At 40.3% G+C, this 13,189-nt stretch overlaps 1 pseudogene across 1 annotated transcript; it reads right to left on the bottom strand.

Annotated features, from left to right (window-relative positions):
* Window positions 1–2,670: 2,670 nt before the first annotated feature.
* LOC306746830 (cationic amino acid transporter 2-like) lies at window positions 2,671–10,870 on the bottom strand (annotated as a pseudogene). The gene is made up of 12 exons: window positions 10,860–10,870; window positions 9,521–9,891; window positions 8,638–8,793; window positions 8,388–8,558; window positions 7,322–7,455; window positions 7,010–7,232; window positions 6,614–6,750; window positions 6,084–6,186; window positions 5,599–5,723; window positions 4,765–4,931; window positions 2,990–3,097; window positions 2,671–2,835 (listed from the first exon to the last, which is right to left on the bottom strand). The product of its transcript is annotated as a cationic amino acid transporter 2-like (transcript).
* Window positions 10,871–13,189: the final 2,319 nt, after the last annotated feature.

Here is a 13,189-nt window from a genome sequence, read left to right as displayed (position 1 = left end):
TCAATGCGTTTCCCAGGTCTGCTCGCTGCAAACAGCTGTTTCTAGGAGGCTCTTCCTGCTGTGAGTTCACTCTGACGGTGCTACATTATGAGTGCTCTGATTCATAAGTGTATTCTTTCATTTTGAGATGGTAGGCTTAGGTGGTTGTGGTTATTTAGCCTTTTTGAGGTTATTTTAGTGTTAAATAAAATGGCCTGTGTCTGTTTTAATGCATGTATCTCGGCGTTTAAACTTCCTCTTGTGTTCGGGTCGACACCGACTCGTTTTAGGTTTTACATGCATAAAATAACCACATAAATGTGTTTATTGGATCAAGGCCTTTTGACTTTGTCAGGAACCTCCATTTCAACAAAATGAAACAAAAACATTTTTTTCACTAAATTATAAAATGCTCTGGTTGAAATAATGACCTTTGTGTTGTTATAAAAATAATATTTGCTTGATTGGTTGTAGTTTTTTTGACCTTGCAAATCTATATTTTGTGTTATGACTTGTTCCGCTTTTCATTTTGTGTTTGTATTAAAGTTCAATTGCTGGAAAATAATACTTTTTAGCCTTTTTCTTGTTGAAATGGACCCGTACCACCATAGCTGTTACTATAGTTAATATTAAAATGAAAAAATTAAACAAATTAATTTAAGAGATGTGTTCTAATATCCCTCAGTAATAGTCAGGTAACACAACAACTTTTTATTTATATGATTTTCTTGAGGTTCATTTGACCATTTCTTTATTGAAATGGAGGTATCCTGACAAAGAAAAGGCCCAGAGGCCCACACCAAAAATATTAAAATATAGAACAATATGTTCATGGATAAGGAAGCCTAACAAGGTCACCAAGAGATGAGACAAACTGGATGATAATTGCTAAGTGTATTTTACAGCTGATTTAAGACGTGGGTCAAAACTGACCCGTTAACACAAGAGATGCTAACAGAAAGCTAACACAAGAGATGCTAACAGAAAGCTAACACAAGAGGAAGCATAATCACAATCTTTAATCTTGAAATTCCAACAAACCTCCGCACAGCCACGGAGAACCCGCTGTAAGAGCCCCAGGTGTCCCCCCCCTCTTCGGGAGCACTAAGGTGTGGCCATATTGCGGCGGTCACGTTCCGCTGCGTCTTTAATACGCAGACATCCTCTAATTGCAATCAAAACACAACAACATATGTCAGGCCCCTCGGAGACTGGCAGACGCGTGTCCTGCGGGCTCCACAAATGATGAGTGATGCTTGACAAATGAGCACTAAGATTGGCTACATAAATTAGCCTCCCGTACACAGCCACCAGTTAACAACCGCGGCCGCAATCGCAACATCGATCAGCGCTGTGATTGAGGGAGAGAACAAAGGAAGAGGCGCGAATGAACGGAATATTAAGAGGATTAGGCAAAGCAGGGCTGAGAACATGGAACCATGTAATGATGGAAGAGCAAAGCGATGCAAACTTTTACCTTCAGGTTTCCATTTACCTGGCAGTGACATCTACAATAAGGTGGAAACTAAAATATGGATCATGCTAATGTTCAGCTCTAGTCCCTGGGCAGGTTATTACAGCTTTATGAAAAGGGATAAAAGAAAAATATATTTAGTGAGGGGCTGTCAGCCTTAAAATAGACTGACAGCCTCTATGTAAGCCCGGTGCGCTTGACACTTGATTGGTGAGTAATTATCAGCATGGGACACAGCTGGTGTGATATTGAGGTATTGTACTGGGAGTACCCAAAGTTTTATTTATCCATTTTTATCCTACCCCAAAATATTTAGTATTAAAGAATGAGGCTCAGTTAAAATTTTTGTATTATTCTGTAACATGGGTGAATAGATTAGGGGCAACTGTGTTTCAGAAGGTCGAGTGAGTCATCCTTCAATCAGAGGATCGGCGGTTCGATACCTAGCTCCTCTCCAAAAAAAAAAAAAAAAAGGCAGTTCCATCGGTGTGTGTGTGTGTGTGTGTATGTGATGGGTCGATGGCACCGTCACAGTAGCCCCTCCATCAGGGTGAAAGATGTGTTAAAGAGCGTTGAGGGACTAGGAGACAATACAAGTACAGTCCATTTACTTCCTTCAGGGAGGGTGCAGTCTAGTTCCATATGCTTGGACTACTTCGTTAAGGCACTGATCAGATCATTGTGCTTTGTGTGGAATTACTAGCACCACATTCAAGTGAGGATATATGTACATCATTTAATTAATACAAGGGAACCATGACTAATACTGGATCTTCTTTAGGCCCATAAAGCTGCATAACTTGCCCAATTTGTCAATGATGCGTTTCCAGCTTTACTGCTGCCCTCAAGTGGTACAAAATGAAAATGAATGCAGGTTGAATTACTCATGGAAAAAAAGCCAATTCTTTATCCACTTCAGTAAAATTTATTTTTGTACAAATTTACTAACAATATTTTTTTTAACTGATTTAAATGACTTCCACAACATAGATCAATAATTATTTTTTGAAGTCGTCGGTGTCAAATACAGACAAACAAAAAAATATCCAAGATTTCACAGTCTTGAATGACAGATGAGCCACAATGGATAATATGACAACATTTATATTACAATTGATAATACTTTTAACAAAGTAATTGCATAAAAACATGCATCAAAAGAACAGGTCGATCCAACTCGCTGAATCCTGAATAAAATACTAAAATGGGTGTCAAGGTTATTCCTGGATGGCCTTGACCGTATTCTGTGACCAGCTTGTGGACATCAAGCCGCGACGTCGGGGTTTACAGCATTGAGCCGCATTGAGCCGCATGCGAGCGTCCCGCAGCCTTTGCTTTTGGACGCTATTACGAACCCCGTAGCCAAAGTAGATGATCATGCCTAAGGAAAGAGTCGAGGCTTTCTACAGTCAGTTTGGAAAAATGACACCTTTGTGTATTTAGATCCCTCCATCTACAAATGATGCAGAAAACCAGAAAGAATACAAACACATTCCACATAGTTGGTTATTTAAGAGACTTGAAGCCATGCCTAACTAATGCCATCCAGACAGCATAGCTGATCCAGGTTTCTTCTCCCAGCTGAACCATCAGGTAGGTATTCATGAAGCTGCTTAAAACTGGAATTATGGGTAGACCGGGCACCTGTAAAAACATGAAATTATGATGAAAAGTATAGTTGGGATGTTTAGAGGGGGGTTGCATGAGGTACTGTTCCTACCTCCACACATCTGTAACCTCATCTTTGATCCAACCCTCTCCTTTGAATGCCACGTCAAGCAAATCACAAAAAACGCCTTCTTTTATCTAAAACATTGCCCGTCTACGCCCCGCTTTTCTTCTTTGCTGCAGAAACACTCATCCTCACCTTCATCACCTCTCGACTGGACTAGTGCAGCAGCATCCTGTACGGCAGCGGTCCCCAACCACCGGGCCGCGGCACGGTAACGTGGTACAGGTGTAACAGGCCAAATTAACCCCCGTCCAGAGTATACCCGGGGTGTAAAATAGCCCAGGCCATACTATACCCTCCAGGCCAAAGTATACCCCAGGGTGTATATTTGTATTAATGCATAGTGCACTTTATACACCGATTTTGAAATACTGTTATCATATTGTGTGCCTTCTTTCCACTGGCCGTCACTCTGATGAACAATTAATCAGACTCTTCCATCTGCACTTTGACTGTCTTTAATGTATTTTTTTATATTTATTTTGTTTACTGCATACAAGTACAAAGAGCAAAGTGAACCCAAACGCCATGTATGTGCAAACTTACATGGCCATTAAAGCTGATTCTGATCTATAGTTATTTTGTACCTGAAGTTTATTGTAATTCTGTGTGTTAGGAGGACCCAGCAAAATAAGCTTTTCATTGTACAGAGTAACTGTAATTTGTGCATATGACAATACAAATATCTTGAATCTAATGTCAGGTAATTTTGATAGTTAGCTAACAATAGCTAGCCAGTGAAGGGGCGTGACGTTCGTTATTGTCATTCAGTCAAAACGGTCAGGCTATTTTTGGGGTCATTTTCATTGTCATGAAGTTTAAATTTGACTAACAACAACAGCGTTAGCATTGGTGTAGCGAGCTAGACATTTTAATCAGATCTGATTCAAATGAATGAAAAAGTATGTCAGGCTGTCCAAATACAGCAAAATGCTTAACTAAATAAGCTGGCAAAGAAGTTAGAAAATGTACCTTACTGGTCATCAAAGAGCACGGCAACTGGTCATCAAAGAGCATGGCAACATGCAGAAAAATATCCCAACTTGTGTATTGCTCTGCGGATCAGTGCAACGCTACCAGTGACCGTAGCTTCATTTTAATGAGCAACACTGAGAAGTGTGGTAGTAATCTTTGTGGATGTTTTAATGTTGTTATCAGTGTTTAACTTTAAACATATATTGTAGCAAGGACTTGCTAGTCTTAGAAGTTGAAGTTTCAGAACGTAGTAATCTTTGTGGAAGTCTAATATTTGCTCTGTTTTTCTCGTTAAAGAAATACAAGTAAAAATACAAATACTCCGGGTATAGTCTGGACTGGGGGTATACTATGGCTTTAAGAGTTAAGTTATGGAGTAGACTGGACATAAACACACGTCGGTGCCCTCCCACCAGAGACCACATCACCCCAGTCCTCCAAAGCCGCCACTGGGTCCTCCACCGAAGGATCTTGAACTGGATTCTGTGCTGCATGGTGATACAGCACAGAATCCAGTTCAAGATCCTCCTCGTCACCTACAAAGCCCTTCACAAATCCTCAAACAACATCCTGCCCACCACAAACACCTCCCCTTTGGGTTTACCATGAAAGCTGCTTTGGTTGTGTTCTGTGGCTGTCTCCAGATGATAACCACGGCGAGGACCAGCGTCAGCAAAAGGACCGAGACGAGCAGCGTGCTCCACAACTCCCGTCTGCAGAGGGACTGCAGGGCCTCGGACAGCAGTACGATTAGAGCGACCACCAGGAACACTGAGGAGGAGTCACAGCCGTCAGAGGGAAAACCTCTTGCCGTTTCAGTAACCCAGAAAAGTCACTGTTGGCAAACCACTTAAATAGAAAAAATGAACTATAGTTGGCTTCAAGTGTGTGCAGAAACCTCCACAATAAGCTACGCAATGAGATATAATTTCTACGTCATATTTTGCTCAGGCAGAGGCTATAATGTTGTGGGGGCAGGCGTTCACGTATTATCTTAACCCTGAAAGTTGGCGTGGGATTATTGTTGTGAAACAGTTGCCGCTGGGTTTAGACAACAAAACCACTTCGTTATTAGGGTTGGGATAAGTAAACACAAGTTAGACTTAACATAAGTTGTTCAGTCACGTGACAGAACATCATGGGACATCAATAGAAATTACTTTTGGTTTCACTCGGGACACGAACACTGGTCCCCAGAGTTAAAGTCCTGTGTTTGTTTGACCCATCCACCTTTATACTACGTCAGTTGCTGTGAGCATCTAATAATGACAGATTGTTTTACATCGTTAGCTGAACGCCCAGGGCCTCGCGTACGGACGCCTTGTGCACCGATATCAAGATGCCGAGGGTCATTATCCACAAGTCGGTATTCGTCCCCCTTGGGAGTAAGACCTGGCTGAGAAAAGAATGCTCAGCTGAACAATGAGAGGCTACTTACAAATAATGATGGTTACTACATTGACATTTTTAGAAGTGCGGTGGGTGGGTCGAGATGGAGGGCTCAACAGACCCATCACACTAAATGGTTCCGGCCTACGAACAGCACCAGGGTCTTCCTTGTACCTGGGAGGGAAAAAGACAAAGCAACATGCTAAAGTTGTTCTACCAACAACTTCCTCCTTTCAGTGGAAAATTATCTAAAACTAGTGTTTTTTACTTACTTTCAAGCTGGTGTCCCTGTGTTAATTGTTAATGTAACTCTTGTTATATGCAAGCCCCCACCCCCAAACAAAAACAGGAGAGTATTTTAAATCCAATCCCTGCCTTTTCTCCTTGTTAAATTTAAACAGGTGAGGTGTACAGTCCTCTGTAGCGTTGTCTCGCACTAAACTTTAAGCCCTACTACTTTTAAATGGTCCAATCAAAGAAAAAGGATTTATCAAACAGATTAAGTTTAAATCTAATAACTCAAAGTGTACTTACCTTAATACAAGAATACACACTGAAACAAGGGTATAGGCAAAGACGGTCCCAATGGAACTCATGTCAACCAGTGCCTTTAAGTCAAATAACAGGACCATGACAGCTGCAAAGAGAACCAAATACATGTTACTGACCAATCAACAGTTTGTAGTAATGCACGACGATTGGATAACACCGGGGGTGTGAGAGTTTGGCGATTTTGCTGTCGCCATCTTGGATTACAGTCGTTGCCCTGTTGTTTGCAACGGATTAACGGAAGTGACCATATTTGGAATGTGACAGAGTGATGTAGACGTCTCTGGTGGAGACCTGCCAATCACTGTGCATCCCTGCCCTAAAGCATCCCCTGCTTTATGGTCCGTTTGACTCTTAATGGACCATAATTTACTAAATGAACATCATGCTTTTTAATGTCCAATGGGAATTACTTTATCCAGTAGCTGGGCATGGTTAATGCACTTGTATAGCCTCACTCTTTGCTAAAACTTAGTGTGCACACTAACATCACAGTATGATTGCAACTGGAATACCGGCCACTGCTCCTGAAGACAACGTGGCAATGATGGGGCTTTGCCTGGAGCTCAGGTAACAAAGGGGCTTGAAGAGCAGCCCGTCTCTCGCCATGGCAAAGAGCACCCGGGGCATTGGAAACATCACTCCAAGGAGACTGGAAACACGACACTGACGTTTCACTGCGAGCCAAAGGAGAGCTCGCCAACACCAACCAGGTTAGACATTCAATTCCATATGCACTAGTAGACCAAATATTTCATTTTAGAAATTATTTTCACTTTTCTACCATGCAAGTAGTAATTCTGCATCCCATCAATGGCTAGGTCATTTTAGGCTGGCGGTAACATCACAAAAGGCAACATTGGAAAGAAAAACGGATGCCTCACGTATGATACAGGACTACAGACCAGTACCTTGTTGAGAGAGCACAGAGGGATCCCACAGCCACAACGTACTTGGCGGGCTCCCAGCCAACATATTCAAAGGCCACAGGTAGAGGGCTGTGGCCGTCAAGCAGGTAGTATGGCATCATAAGAGTGAGAGCAGCCGACACGCCGAAGTAGGCCAAGAAGCAGATGAGCAGGGACGTCACGATCCCAAGAGGGATGGCTTTCTGCGGGTTCTGCACCTCCTCCCCTAGAAAGAGCCCTTCCATTAGCCGAGGTACTGCTCCCGCTACTGTTGAAGTCAATTTAACAAAATGTGCTCTACTCTTTAAATGGTACCCGATGTAGCGATGCAGTCAAATCCCACAAAAGCATAGAAATAGGTCGCTGCGCCTTCCAACGTGCCTTCAAAGCCAAAGGGGAAGAAGCCGCCATCGCCAAAGTCAACGGTTTCATTTTGTGTCGTAAAGTTCCTGTAAAGAAATACATTTATCAATTATTTAGTTTAATGCATCTCATGACATTTCTTTGTTCACCATAAACAAGGCAGCAGCTAAAATAAAAAAAATGAAGTAGCATAGCATGATCCATCACTAATTATCAGATGGCATGGTTACCGACTAACATAATTAATGTGACCTGTTATTGTGGCGTTTTCAAAAAAGACTAACGCTTTGTTAAACGTGGAAATAATTAAATGATACAAAAATATGAATGCATTTTTTATATAGTAGAATTTCAAAAAGAAAAAAATATGGGCCGTACTTGTTAAGAGTGTGTGTGTAGATATCATTCTAACCCAAGAACAAATATGAATAATAGAAATAATGTGGGGGGGTTTAAGAAATGAAGTTCAATGTTTATGCCCTTCAAAGCATTTTACTCTTTATTTTACTCAAATTACTCTTCCTTTCCAAAATCACCTTCCTGGTTAATTCATAGAATCCACAGCATTCTGCAACTCTTGTCAAAGGTAGTCATTTTAAGTTAAGAAATAAGTATTTAAGTAGTGGACATTTAACTATTTAAAAAAAAAAAAAAAATGGATAGAGGAGTATATCACCGAATATAATAACCATGTTGATGGAGGCGTTTTGAGCCTTCCTTATATGAAACAAAAAGTTCATATTAATGGAGTTTTTCACTCCCATTATTCCTCGTCTTCTTTGTTTTGGAACCATGATAATAAAAAACCTGATGATTCTGAGCGTCACTCTTCAGTTATTATAAAGGAGAACTCATGGACGTTTATTCACAAGGGACATATCCAATGGAAGTATTAGCCGCAGTGAATAACCAAAGACGCATTGTTTACAGTTCTAAAAATGTATTTTGTACATTAAAAAATTAGACCAAAAAATAAACGGAATGATTTAAAACCCAAATTAGCATAAAAAAGGAAAACTCTTCCTCCATGAGAAGAGTTGCATTCAGGATAGTCTCCTGACTGATGCGCCAGTTGTTGAGGTCTCCTTTAATAAAGCCAGCGATGATGATAAAACCAACACCATTACATTCACCGCAGTAAAAACTGTGTTGATGACCGTTGACTCCTTCACGCCATACACAAGAACCCCTGAAATTACAAGAGAAAGGTCAGTGTGTTTCAGCGAGCAGAACATTTTGCATCTTTCACATGAAATTACAGATATTACCAGCAGGCAACATAATTAGCCCCGCAGCAAAGAAGTCTGGGTATGTAGCCAAAGCCGTGGAGTCCATCGGGGTATGCCTTTCCAGAGTTTGAGCAATGATGTCGTCTATCAGGTCGTCAAAGGTCCCGGTCCAGGCTTTGGCCACACTGGATGTTCCTGAGAAGAACAAAGTCGCAACGACACAATCAGATTTATACATTTTGTTTGTTTATCGTAACACTGCCTGTTCTGGTTATAATGGAACTTTGATATTAGGTGCTAATCATTATCATAATTAGGTGCTTTCAGAAAAGTCTCCCAGTCACAATGAAGACTTGGATGTTTAAACGTTGTACACGTCTCTGGTAGCGGCAGCAACCTGTCAATCACCTTGTAGTCCCGCCCTAAAGTGTCCCCTGCTTTATGGTCTGTTTGACCCTAAATGACCATAATTTACTAAATGAACATCATGCTGTATTGAAAAAGATTGAGACAAACTCATGTTTACTGAGGGAATAAATCAAGAGAAGTAGAGTCATTTATATAGACTTCTATACAACCAGAGGAGTCTCCCCCTGGTGGTCAGGAGAAATAATGCAGCTTTAACACATGAAGCATATACTTCTATACAACCAGAGGTGTCGCCCCCTGGTTGTCAGGAGAGAGAATGCAGCTTTAACACATGAAGGATAGACTTCTATACAACCAAAATCGGTCCTGGCAAAGTCCTGGCGGTCAGGAGAGAGAGGTTTTAAGACACATCTGCAATCAATCCGGCATGCATTGCGCGCAGATCGATTCTGCGCAGAACTGGCTCATCTCGAACGAGCCTAATGGTTCAGTGCAACTTCTTCATTTTGCAGCATCCTCTCCAACACGTCCTTCATTGTGCACTTTGACTTACCGATGACGTAGGACAGCAGCAGGTTCCAGCCCGCCACAAACGCCCACACCTCCCCCACAGTCACATAGCTATAGAGGTAAGCCGAGCCCGTCTTGGGGACCCGGGCTCCAAACTCAGAGTAACACAACCCAGCGAAGACGGAAGCCACCGCCACCAGCAGGAAGGAGAGGATGATGCTGGGGCCGGCCACCTCCTGGGCTACCTCGCCCGCCAGCACGTAGACGCCGGCGCCCAGCGTGCTGCCCACGCCCAGGCCCACCAGATCCAAGGTGGTCAAGCATCGGCTGAAGTTGGACACCTCGCCCTCGGGCTTCAGAGGCTTCTTTCGGGTCAGGCTTCGCATGAAGCGCAACACTTTGGCACAAGTGGTTCTTCGAGTTAGCAGGCATCAATGTGAAGAAACAAAGACAATCACAATCACATACATGTACTAATTTGTTTGGTAAATTGCTTGTTACGTGTTCACATTCCACCTAGTGGGTAGAGTTATACCCATCTTATCTTAAATAACTCAAAGCAGGTAGTGTAAACATGCTAACACAAAGATTTTACTGTGGACATTTCCCAGGTGATTACTTGAATCACTACAATATTCTTTTGCATTACAAGTTTTCTGAAATTGTATGTTTGAATATGCAAATGAAGCATTATCTTATTAAATGGGCTTATTTAGACAACATTGCCACAACATAAATCTGAACATTGATAAAGCCAGAATCAAAAGTCATTGTTTTATTCCGTTGACATGTTAGAGTAAAGGTTTGTACTTACCTTTCCTTTTTAAAAATCAATCCATAAATCAGAAAATACTGTCAACAGCCATATAACAATAAAACAATGTTTGCCATGTTTTTAGGAATACAATAGTCTATAGATCCGGTTATGAATGATATCTGCACAAACCCCTCAGGGACAACCTTCAGAATAAAGAGAGGAATCAAACGGGGAAGTTTGCTGAAGAGGACATGACTGCTCAAGGGAAAGAAAACTCATTCTGAGAAATAGCTTAAAAATAATGATTAAAGTCCATACATTATGAAGACACGACCAAAGTGGTTAACAACTGAACTAAAAGATTAAACTTCCTCCATTGATTAGGTTACAAGTTTTAAATGTAAACATTTAAAACTTCAAATAAGGCATAATCTTTTTGGTGGATTACTTAAATGTATTTTAGATGTTTCTTGTGTTATGGAAGCAAAATACCAACAGCCTCAAAATGACCAGTGCATGAAGTGCAAGGTTTGCCCTGCAATGTCTCTGGCCTTAAGGAGGACTGCAGGCCCAAAAGGCTCTAAGGAGGACTGCAGGCCCAAAAGGCCGTGTGGAGGAACTTTACCTGCGAGCCATTTCCACGGCGGTGAGTTCAGACTGCCGTCAACATGGAACAAGCAGCTTGAGTCTTCTGCTGCGGTCTGAAGGAAGCTCCTTTCTCTCTTTTCTCCCAGCTGCTGCACTTGCACACCTGAAGCCAATCCAGCCAATCAGTGCCCTGAGGCAGGGGAGGCCTCCTGAGTGAAGCCATTCGGTGTGTGTGTGTGTGTGTGTGTGTGTGTGTGTGTGTGTGTGTGTGTGTGTGTGTGTGTGTGTGTGGTTGTGCATAGTTTAACAGTGCACAAGTGATTCTGATGATAATGAAATGACAGACAACAACAAAAAAAGAACAAATGAAACAACAACAGCCGTATTCTTTGGATATTGTGAAATATTGTCACACATTTTATGGTGGGACACACATATTGTGGAGTTCTTCAATGGGTTTTGTAGTTTAATACTGATATTTTCTTTTTTACACTGTAACAAGATGACTGTAGAATTTGCAGTAACTAGCTGGCAGCAATTAGCAAGTAAGTAGCTGTAGTATGTTCTACAGTATGCTTACTGTAAAATGAATCACAGTACCTGTTTGTAGTAATTTTTACAGTAATAATCCCAGTACCGTCATTACCGGACTAGACCGGACTAGACTAGACAGAATGACAGAATCACAAGAAAGAAAAAAAGAAAAAAAAAGATGTGCATTGGCCGATGTTGCACAGTAACAGTAACAGTACAGTAAATCCTAGACTACTGTAACATGCATCACTGTATTCATTTTAATACTGTAAATGAATACTGTAAAATAATTACATACTGTAAAATGAAGACGCAGTTTTTTTCAACAAAAGTCATTTATGTGAATACTTTCAACATTTTAAATACAAATTTAACATTTTGTTTTTAGATTGTAAAAAAAAAAAAATGAACATACAACATTTTAAATGTTCGTCTTTCTTCAAGCTACTATGACAATTTAAACTTGTTTTACAGTAAACAGTCAAATTCAAACACAGGAAGCAATGCAATAAAGGGGGAAAAGTATAAAAAATATTTTAACTGAAAAAAATTTCAATACAATTTCAAAAGATAAAATGTCCATAACTGACTTTATGGTTACTGTTTTGAACTGTAATCCTGTCCCTGGGCGATCGTCTTCTCCATGAATTGGAGTCTCTTCATGAACTGGAGTCTCTTCCTGAACTGAGTCTCTCCATGAACTGGAGTCTCTTCCTGAACTGAGTCTCTCCATGAACTGGAGTCTCTTCATGAACTGAGGCCGTTTCTCAATCAGCGTTCTTCTCTGTACTTGTGTTCTCGTGGACTCGTGAAACGTCATCAGTCGCGGCCCAAGTACTGTTCCAATTCAAAAGTCCGCTTCTCGCCAAGAACGGTGAAAATGCCCAGATGTGACTTGATCCGCCCATTTTACCGGGGAGGGATCAGAGCAGACTTGAGCGTACTTGAGAGAGCCAATATCCCAGAATGCATTTCGGACCAGCAAACGGGGAACAATGGCGGATGAGAAAACTCATAACTGAAAGTTGACATTCTATGAATACTACCATTGCTGAGTCACACAATTTAATTTTAGGATGTTTTCAGGCGAGAAGTTAGTTGTTTAAGCATCAAATCTGTGGTCGCTTTCTCAAGAATCGGCCGACTTAAAAAGATACGTATCCGTATCGATTAAACATGAGTTATAATTCAGTTTCGAGGATTTAACAAGCAATCATTATTATTTATTCACAGTCACATTAAATCAGTTTGACTGAGGGAAAGGTTAAGGTTTTTAACTTAAGATTTTAATTTAACTTGTACTTTAAACTTAATACTTTTGACCGAATTGTTTGCAATTATATGTGTGTGTGTATATATATATATATATATATATATATATATATATATATTTATATATATATATATATAAGTATATGTATAATACATATTTATAAACATATAATATATACAATTATATGTGTATCTATATAAGTATATATATATATATATATATATATATATATATATATATATATATATATATATATATATATATATATATAAAAACACATTTATAAACATATTATATCTACAGTTATATGTGTATCAATATAAGTATTTATATAAAATACATATTTATAAACACAATATATATACAATGATATGTGTATCTGTGAAACCAGTACAAAAAAAGCAGGGTTGTCATATTTTGTTTGACTGTAAAAATACTTTACAGTGAAGAATCAGAGTAACCATGACAACAACAGCTGAGGTGGTGACGTCATCGAGTCAGCTGCTGTTCCAATTGCAGAAAGACCGTCCTGCGTTCTCCTGTCTTTGAGAGTCTGGACT

This window comes from Taurulus bubalis (assembly GCF_910589615.1).
Source record: "Taurulus bubalis genome assembly, chromosome: 14".
In the NCBI taxonomy this organism is placed as follows: domain Eukaryota; kingdom Metazoa; phylum Chordata; class Actinopteri; order Perciformes; family Cottidae; genus Taurulus; species Taurulus bubalis.
Note: the sequence above shows the minus strand (reverse complement) of the source record. Positions and strands in the feature narration are given on the sequence as shown.